The sequence below is a fragment of the Otolemur garnettii genome, unplaced genomic scaffold (assembly GCF_000181295.1).
Source record: "Otolemur garnettii isolate 467f Iridium unplaced genomic scaffold, OtoGar3 scaffold00078, whole genome shotgun sequence".
NCBI classification, from domain to species: Eukaryota; Metazoa; Chordata; class Mammalia; order Primates; family Galagidae; genus Otolemur; species Otolemur garnettii.
In genome coordinates this window covers 805759-816400 of record NW_003852473.1, presented here as the reverse complement: position 1 = coordinate 816400, position 10642 = coordinate 805759, and the positions used below count along the sequence as shown (strand labels likewise).

Genomic DNA, 10642 nt, shown 5'->3' with positions numbered 1-10642 from the left:
CTTGCCGAACATCTTTCTGGGCTCAGCTCCCCGTCTTTGACTTCATAGATTCTGATTCCAACCAGTTTTTCTTCCTTTGTTCAGGAGCCTCTGACCAGGGTTGCTACCAGTCGGCCATCTTCCCAGAATCCCTTTTTTCCAGTTTTAATATCCAGATTAAGCAGAAATATTTTTGAAGCATTTCTTCTTTTTCTATTGTCTATAAGATTTGGCATGATCTGTTTTTTGAAATTATCTTTTATTTTTATTTATAAATATTAGTTGTGTATTTTTTGAGTCTTTGGAAAAAATATTAAGAAATTAATTGATAACTCTATACTGAACGTCAGAGTGAAAGCATTCTATAATAGTCATACTTTCATTTGACAATGTGAATGTTACTTTCTTTGCATTACCATTATTATTATTATTTAATACTTCATTGCAGCAATCGTCTGATTTCTTTTATGAATGTATTTATCTTCATTTATTCTTTATGAGGTTTTTGTTTCTAGTCCTTATCTTAAACGTTGTTATTGCTGGTAAATTTTAAACCTTCTTAATTCTGTGAAGGCAAAAAGTGGAAACCTAATAATTACATGTAAATGTAAAAATAAAAAAATAAAACTACAATAAGATATCCCCTCATTCCAGTTAAACAACTGATAATTTAAGAGTGTCTTCAGTGATTATGTTTGATTTTTAATAGTTTACTATTACAATAATATTGCAGTAAACATCCTTTACATCCTTAAATACCTAGAAACAATTGTTGGAATACAGAATCCACTCATTTAAAATATTGATCAAACTTTTACTTGCGTTTCAAAAATCTTGTACCAATTTACATTACCTTAATAGTGATGAGAAACTTGCCAACTCTGGATGTTATTTATTAAAATTTTTGCTAAATTAGCAGATAAAATTATTTTATTAATATTTTAATATTACTTACTCTGTTAATTATCATCATATTTGTTAGCCATTTATATTTCTTCTGTGAAGTATTTATTCAAAATTTATTTTCTGTTTGGTTTATCTTTTTTTTCCTTTTCAAGTCATTAATTGGTTGAGGTTTGCTATGGTTTGAATGTGTTTCCTGAAGTTCATGCGCTGGATACTTGATCCCTGATATGGCAATGTGGATTCTTTATTTTGAGAGTGGTGTCTTTATAAAAGGAGGCTTTCAGCCTCTCTCTGTCACTGTCTGATCTATTGGACTCCCCCAGGTCATTCGATGCCTTCTGCCCTATTACAGTGTGGCAAGAAGCTCTCCCCAGATGCAGCCCCTCTGTGCTGGGCATCCCAGCCTCCAACTGTGTGCGAACTAACTTTCTTACTTAGTCTTAGGCATTCTGTTATAGCAGCACAAAAAAGAGTGAGACAGTGTTCTTTATAAAATTCGTATATTGGGTGGTACCTGTGGCTCAGTGGGTAGGGCGCTGGCCCCATATACTGAGGATAGCAGGTTCGAACCTGGCCCTGGCCAAATTGCAACAAAAAATAGCAGGGTGTTGTGGTGGGTGCCTATAGTCTCAGCTACTCTGGAGGCTGAGGCAAGAGAATCGCCTAAGCTCAGGAGTTGGAGGTTGCTGTGAGCTGTGTGACACCATGGCACTCTACTGAGGGTGACAAAGTAAGACTCTGTCTCTGCAAAAAAAAAAAAAAAAAAAATTGTATATTTATCTGCCATCTTTTTACTTTATTTATAATGCCTTTATAATATGGGTTTAAAATCTGTATATCATCAAATCTTTTGATCTTTTCCTTATAGCTTCTGGATTTGGTATCTTATAGAAGAAGTATTTTAAAAATGTGCTGTCTTTTCTGCTAATATTTTATGACATGTTTAATACTTAATAAATGTGGCTCTGCACCTGTAGTACAGTGGTTACGGCAACAGCCACATACACCAAGGCTGGTGAGTTAGAGCTTGGCCTGGACCAGCTAAACAACAGTGACAACTGTAACAAAAAGTAGCCAGGCATTGTGGTGGGTGCCTATAGTCCCATGGGTGCCTGTAGTCCCAGCTACTTGGGAGGCTGAGGCAAGAGAATCCCTTAAGTCCAGAGTCTGAGATTGCTGTGAGCTGTGATGCCATGGCACTCTACCAAGGGTGACATAGTGAGACTCTGTCTCAAAAAATGAGGAATTATTTTGCATGTGCTCTATTGAGAAGTATGTTCTCTGAATAATCTTTTTAAACATTTGTCTACTTTTGTGTTTGGTTGGTTTCTTTTCTCTTATTGTTTGTTTGAAGTTTTTTTTTTTTTTTTAAAATTAAAGAAAGGGTTCTCACTCTCTTACCCAGGCTGGAGTGAGTGTAGTGGTACAAAGTTCATTATAACCTTGAACTCCTGATCACAAGTGATCATCTTGTCTCAGCCTTCTGAGTACCTGGAACTAAAGGCATGTACCACTGTGCCCAGCTAATATTTATTTATTTATTATCATATTTTTTGTAGAGGAGAGGTCTCACTATCTTGCCCAGGTTGGTCTTGAACTCCTGGGCTTGAGTATTTCCCCTGCCTCAGCTTCCCAAAGTGCTGGGATTACAGGTGTGAGCTACCATGCCTGGCCAGGAATTCTTCACATATTGTGTAGCTTGGTCTTTTTCTACTTTCTTTTACTTTTATTTTTGGTGTCTTTTTTGCTTCAAAATCTAAAATATTTCATATTTTCTTCTAGAATTTTTGTTTTACTTTGTTATGTTTCCTAGTTTAATTCACAAAGAATTTTTTATTGCAGTAAATATATGTGGAACTTCCCATTTTTTACCTTGTTTTTTTTTTTGTGGCATTAAGTACATTCACATCCTTGTGCAACCATCCCCACCATCCATCTCTATTACTTTTTCTCCTGAAACTGAAACACTGTGGCCATTGAATGATAATTCCCTATGGCCTCCTCTCCTCATTCCCTGGCAATTGCTATTCTGTTTTCTGTTGCTGTCAATTTGGCTGCTCTGGGTAGCTCGTGTAATTGGAATCAGAGGATATTTGTCTTTTTGCCTGTCTTATTTCACTTAGCATAATGTATCAAAGGTGCAGCCACATTGTAGCATGTGCCAGAATTTCTTTTCCCTTTAAGGCTAATAATCCATCGTGTATAAATATGCCACATTTTCTTCACCCATTCATCTGTGATAGACATTTGGGCTGTTTTAGCTACAGTGAATAAAGCTGCCATGAACATGGGTATACAAACACCTATTCAAGTAGGAATTTGTTTCTGAGTGTGGTGGAAGATTGGAATATAATTTTCTTTTTCCCCAAGTGAATAGAAAATTGTCCCAACAGTATATATGGATAATTATTCCTTTCTTTGAAACTTTGTCTTTTTAATTTTTAAATTCATTTTTATTTTTTGAGACAGAGTCTTAAACTGTCACCCTGGGTAGAGTACTGTGCATGGTGTCATAGCTCACAGCAACCTTCAGCTCTTGGGTTCAAGCGATCCTCATGCCTCAATTTTTCTATTTTTAGTAGAGATAGGGTGTCATTTTTTGCTCAGGCTGGTCTTGAATTTATGAGCTCAAGCTATCCACCAGCCTTGGCCTCCCAGAGTGCTCGGATTATAGGTGTGAGCCACTCCATGCCCAGCCTCATTGATATTTTGAAATGATACCATTATAATATACTAAATTCCCACATGTACATGGCCCTGTTTAGGAATTCTTTTTGTGATGCTGTGATGTATTGGTCTATTCCTTAACCAATTTTATAATGTTTTAATTATTATAGATTTATAGTACATTTTGATATCTGATAAGATATATTACCTTGTATGGTTACTCTTTTACAATGATTCTTTTTATGCATTTTCTCCTCCAGATAAATTTTAGAATGAGATTGTCTATTTATATATTTCTGGGTTCCATATGCTAGTATTTTTGAAGATGTTTGTGTTCATGCTTATAAAGGACAGTAGTCTATAGAGTTCTGATAATGTTCTCTGTCTGATTTTGATACGAGGGTGATGCTGGCCTCATAAAATGAGTTAGAAATAGTTCCCTTCTCTTCCCTAGAAGAAATTATGTAGAACTGTTATATTTCTTTCTTAAGTACTTCTCCTTAAATGGTAGAATTTAACAGTATAGCCATCTGGCTTGCAGTTTTTTTTTTTTTTTTCCTGTAAAATTTTTAACAGTGAATTAAACTTATTTAATAGATGCAGAATAATTCAGGTTACTTATTTCTTCCTGAATGAGTATAGTTAGTTAGGGTCCTTCAGGAAATTAATTGATTTAATCTAAATTGCTAAATTTATGAACAGAAGAATTCTCTCTCTCTCTCTCTCTCTCTTTTTTATGTCTATGGGTTCTGTAGTTATATATTCTAGCTTTTGGTACTGACAGTAATAATCTGTGTCTTTTTGTGTAATAGTTTGGTTAAAATTTATCACTTTTATTGATCTTTCCAAAGGATTAGCCTTAGATTTTATTGATTTACTCTGTACTCAATTTCGTTTACTTCTACTCTGGTCTTTATTTAAATTATTTTTCATGCTTTGGTTTTGATTTGTCTTCTTTTTCTGTTTCTTAAGGGGAAGCTTACATTATTCATCTGAGACCCTTCTCTAATATTGACATTTAATATTATAATTTTTCCTTTAAGTGCTGATTTATTTGCATATAGCAACCTTTGATGTATTTTATTTTATTTGCATTCAGCTCAATACATTTTTTAGGAAAACGAAGTACATATGACACATGTCTCAGATAAAACATTTTTAAACTCTTAGACTTATATTGAGATAGTCTCTGTTATTCATGAGTTATTTAGAACTGTGTTGTCCAATTTCAAAAACTTGGCAGGGGGTGGAGAGTGGTTTCCAGATATCTTTCTGTTACTGCTTTCTAGTTTATTTCCTTTATGGTCTTAGAGCACACTTTGTATAATTTCTATTCTATTAAAATTGTTAAGGGTTGTTTTATGTCCTAGAATGTAGGCTATCTTGATGAATGATCCATCTGAATTTGAAAATTATTATTCTGCTATTTTTGGTATTCTACAGATGTCATTTAAGTCCTGCTGGTTAATCACGTTACTTAGATCTTCTTTATCCTACATGATTTTCTTTTTCTTCTTTATTGTTTGGGATTCATTAAGGGTACAAAGAATGAGGTTACACTGATTGCATTTGTTAGGTAAAGTCCCTCTTGTCCTTGTGTCCCTCCCCAAGAGGTGTGCCACACACCACACAGCCTGACTCCCATCTCCCTCTCTCCTCCCCTCTGCACAACCCCTCATTCCCCTGCTCCCACCTTGTATCAGATCCTACATATTTTTTTACTGATTACTGTTTAAGTCTTCACGTGCAGTTGTGGACATCTATTTCTCTTTTCATTTCCATCAGTTTTTGCGTCTTGTATTTTGAAGTACTATTTTTTTAGGTACATCCACATTTAGAATTAATTTATCTTCATGGAGAATTGACCCATTTACTGGTATGTCATACTATTATCTTTGTTAATATTCCTATCTCTTATTATGAAATCCAGTTGGTTTGATTTTAATGTAACTACTCAAAGCGTCTTCTGGTTTGTATTTGTATGATGTATCTTTCTCTATCCTTTTATTTTTAACCTATTTGTGTCTTTAAACCCTAAGTGGCTTTTTAACATAGATGGCATTGTTTATAGGTCTTATTTTTTATTCAGTCTGAAAAAGTCTGTGTTTTTAATTTGTCATGTTTATTTTTTATCTGAAAAACAAAAAGTTATATATATCCATGGCTTATAAAAGGATGTTTTAATTATACATTATGCAATGACTAAAGTGAGCGAATTACCTATGTATAACCAGTATACTTGTCATTTTTTATGTGGTTAGAACCCTAAAAATCTTCTCTCTTAACAATTTTAACCATACATATACTTCTATTAACAACTGAACCTTTCTATCTTTTAACTGGTATGTTTTGATCATTCCTATTTAATGTGATTAATGCCATAGTTAATTGAAAATATGACATTTTGCTTACTGTTTTCTTCCATTCCATCTGTTCTGTGCCACATTTTTCCTCTTCTCTACCTCCCCTTGTAATAACTGAGTATCTTTTATAATATCAATTTATCTACTCTCTGACTTACTATTTGTTCCTTTATTATTTTTTTAGTTGTTACACTAGGAGTCACAATATACATCTTTAATTAAACAGTCTACTTTCAAATAATATTACTACCTGTTGTATAATTATAAGAACTTATAATGGTATCTTTCCAATCATCATCTACCATTCTTTATGTTATTGTTGCTAAGCCTTTAGCCTATTCTATAAACATATGTTACATTGTTTCTATTCTAACTTAACATCAGTTATCTTTCAGAGAAATTAAAAATAAAAAAGTAATTTCATCTTCATTTACACCACTTATAGTGTTCCTCATTTCTATGTGTATATCTGTGTTTCAGTATAAATATATATTCTTTCTGCTTGAAGAACTTCCTTTAACACTTCTTGTTGAGTAGTTCTGTTGGTAATACCCATTGGTTTTTGTTTGCCTGATAATGTCTTTATTTGTTTTTTATTTTTGAGACAGATTTTCATGAGGTATATAACTGTGTTGACAGTGTATTTCCTTGAGAACATAAAAGATGTCACCCCATCATCTGTTGGCTTGCATGGGTTTTGATGAGAAGTCTGCTGTAATGCTCATCTTTGTTTCTATAAATCCTAAGCCAATAACTCTTGTTTATTTCCTTTCTCTTTTTCTGCTTTCTCCCACTTATTTTTTTAATCTCTGATTGCTTTCAAAATATCTCTAATTTTCTTTTTTAGTAGTTTAAAATATATTTAGTAATTTGCAGTTTAGATCAATTAATTGATTAATTGTGTGTTCATCCTGTTTGGTGTTCTCTAAGCTGCTTAGATTTGTGCTTTAGTGTCTCTCATTACTTTATTTATTAAAGTATTTCTTCTGTCCATTTTTCTCTGTTATGCTTTTTCAATTCCATTTAGGCATATGTTAGAATGGCTGACTTTTTGCAGTTCTTGGGTCTTCTCTTTTGCTTCTGTCCTATTTGTTTCTCTTTAATTTTCAGTTTGTTCAGTTTCTATTGACCTATCTCCAAATCCTCTATTTTTTCTTTAGCTATGTTCAGTCTACTGATGCACTTATAGAAAAAGAATTCTTCTTTTTGATACTTCTTTGAAGTATCCCTTCTTAGCATTGTCTTTAATCATTGTTTTTTTTTTTTTAAATTTTCATTTCTGGTCAAAATTGCCTATCTGATTTTTCATATTTTGTGCCTGTTTCATTAGATTTTTTTCATATTCATCATAATTATTTTAAATTTTCTGTCAGATGTTCCAACATCTGTGTAATAATCCAGATTAGTGCTAGTGATTTCATTGTTATATGTAATAATTCTGCATCTATATTCACAGATGAAATTGCCCCATATTTTCCTTTTTTGAGTATTATGCTTGCTAATTTTTTGCATTATGGTTGTAATGAGATCCAGGAATAGCTTTATCTTTTTCTGTGCTGTGGAACAGTTTATATTACATTAGAAATCATTAAAGTAATCTTGGAACTACTACATCCACTTGCATCCTCCTGTATGGTTACCTGGGTGATAGGTTGCTATTCTAGCTTGTGCTTTCCTGCTCAATCTTTTGTATTTCCACACAGTTAGGGTGAGTATATAATTTATCACTTAAATAGGGACAGTTTTGAGTGCACAAGAATGCACTATTAACAGTTATAGCAGGATGACAGGTGAAAATGTTGGAGAACAAGAGGTGATGGTGAGCACACCTGTAGGTAACTGTCTTAATGTTATGATACTCAAAGGCAATTGAGTTTTAAGAATTACGTGAAGAGAGTAAATGAAAGGAAGAAAAGGGAAAGAGGGAGAAGAATACCTCAAAGTTCACATGTATATTAGATACCTAATTAGTGATTAATATTCTGATGGAGATTAAAGTAGAATAGGGAAGAGATAGGACACCAAAATTGTACAAGGTCCTGCTTCTTCCCTAGAGGGCTCATACTGTAGTTATGGGAACAAAATTAATATGTAGGAAATAAAAGAACTGCATCAGAAAAACTATAGTTATGTTTTCAATTGTGAGCAAAAGAGTCAGAAAACATCAGACAAGTGAGACAAATTAATGAATATTGCACTCAAGAAGACTTTTACTTATTTTTTAATTAGAGAAAGCTGTAAGTACTTCAGAGAAAGGAATTTGTCCCTGTAACAAAGTATCTGGCATATCCAGCACAGTTCCTGAAGGATGCCTGATAATTGTGGTTATTATTATTATATTATTATTGTAGACCACTTAAAGCATTTAAAGACTGAATGAAAAAAGGAATGACATACAACATGAATTTGGATATGCCTTGCTCGGAAACTTTGCATTGCTTATGTTATTTTAGGATCAAATCATTCATTCACTGTCTTTCATTTATTGAGTTTCTTAAAATGCTTATTGGGTAAATGGAAGAATGCCATAGTGCTGGGTACTAGGACTATGTGGATGAAAAGCCTGTTTCTGAGCAGCTCATAATTTAGCAAGAACTTATTTGGTATCTATAGTGAGAGAGGGATCCTGCACATTCCCAAACAAACACAATACAGAGATTTATCTAGAGGAGAGAAAACCATGTAGGATGGTGACAGTTCAGCCCAAGAAGTCCAGTTAGTCTTCCTGCATCAGTAGTTGAGCCATGCTCTGAAGGGTTTATACTTTACAGGAGTTCTTTAGATAGAGAGGTGAGCAGAGAGAAGAGTGGCCACGGTACCCCAGGGAATAACTTGAACAAAGGTCCATGTGAACAAAATGCTTCTGGGGAATGTCAAGAAGTCCAGAGGATAAAAACGTAGACTACTGAGGGAAAAGACAGACGCTAGAAGAGAATACAAGGACAGAGGGAAAGGGTTGGGTTTCCTCAGGAGTTACTAATGGCCAATTTTGAACTGGTATTAAAATTACGAGGAACTTTTTTTAGCAGTGGTAGAGGGAAGTTGTTCACTGTGTGCCCTCAGACCCTATATAAGCAATACCTATTTGCATCACATAAAGATGCCCTGGATTCTGAGGCAGGAGATCAGACTGGGGACACAGCTAGGGCAGAATGGTAGGAACAAAACTGTGGCCAACCTGTGATTGTAACCATTGTAGAAACACCTTGCTTACTCTGGTTTGGGGGAAGCCTCATGGGAGGTACCTCCATAGACAGATGCAAGAGTGTCCTCAGTGACTGTGACTTTATCGTACCCTCATCACAATAGGTCAGCATCACAGCTTGACTCCTAAATGGGCTTTGGAAGCCACAACGCTTTAGGATCTTAACAAATAAAGTAAATAAAGTGAAAATCTCCCCTGTGTGACAGATAGGCGGAGATTACATTCCTTTGGCCTAGGGGACAACAATGCAGAAAAGAGGAAAGAAAAGGAAGGAAGAAACAAAAAAGAAAGAAAGGGGGCCCTGCAGCCAGGCTGGGCCAGGGAAACCAAAATGGCGGACTTTGAGGGTCGGGTGTCAGATGAGAAGAAATTACCATGGCTGCAAATTCATCGCTTGTGCACCCCCAGGGGAATTTAATGAAGTATTCAGTGATGTGTGGCTACTACTTAATACTGACAGTCTCCTCAGGGAAGGGGCAGCACATAGCCCACTGTAAAATGGGCTAGTTCACACCTGTGAAGATGGAAGGATATGAAGATAGGTCTTAATTACAGAACACAGTGACCTGTGTAATAGCAGATTTTTAGATCCTAGAAACAAAATTTCCTTTAAGTTTCTCGAAAAGAAGTAGATGGAGGTCTGGAGTCTTGGAGAGAATCCTGTGATAGTGCTTTAAGAGCCTATGTGAAAGATCATTACTCCAATGGCTTCTGTACTGTTTATGCTAAAACTACAGATGGGCAACAGATTATTACTGCATGTATTGAAAGCCACCAGTTCAGCCTAAAAACTTCTGGATAGGTTGTTGAAGATCAGAGTGGAAGTTCACCATCACACCACCTATAGCCCAGGTGGGTGGAGTGCTTAAGATTCAGGTTCACTATTGTGAAGATGGCAATGTTCACTTGGTTAGTCATAAAGATGTGCAGGATTCAATAACTGTTTCAAGTGAAGTTCAAACTGCCAAGGAGTTTATTAAAATCACAGAGAATGCAGAAAGTGAGTATGAGACAGCAGTTAGCAAAAACTATCCAACAATGTCAGATTCAAGGTGTTGTGCTGGCAGCTTCCAGTTACCAGCACCAAAATCAACTAGAACAAGATACTCAGCTACGAGATTGGCAAAGAAATGCAGAATGCTTAAAGGCTGAATGTAGACTTCTTCAGTATGTGGAAAGAAAAAGGATTCAGTGTGCGGTCATACGATAAATAAGTGTTTTGTAAACGAGAGTGATATTTTGCTAGGGCTTTCAAAGTTATCAGGCTTGCTAGCCTTGTTGGAGTACTGTTGAATTCATAGCATTGTCTTGATTCTTTTGGATTCTCTGCTTTGTAATGTTCTGTTATCACTATATCTACTTGTGAATTTTTTGTTGTTGTTAATTTTGCTACATTTAATGTTACAGAAAGAGGTCTATCCTGGAGTCATTTTACAATTTAGAAAATGTTCATAGCCACGAAGCCCTGTTACTGATTTGGACAAGGTAATAATGTTCACCACTTTTCTACCCCTGTCCTTTA

General features: G+C 34.9%; 1 pseudogene; it reads left to right on the top strand.

The window, feature by feature from the left end:
- The first annotated feature begins 9451 nt into the window (after positions 1-9451).
- On the top strand, positions 9452-10265 carry LOC100950838 (annotated as a pseudogene).
- The last annotated feature ends 377 nt before the right edge of the window (positions 10266-10642 follow it).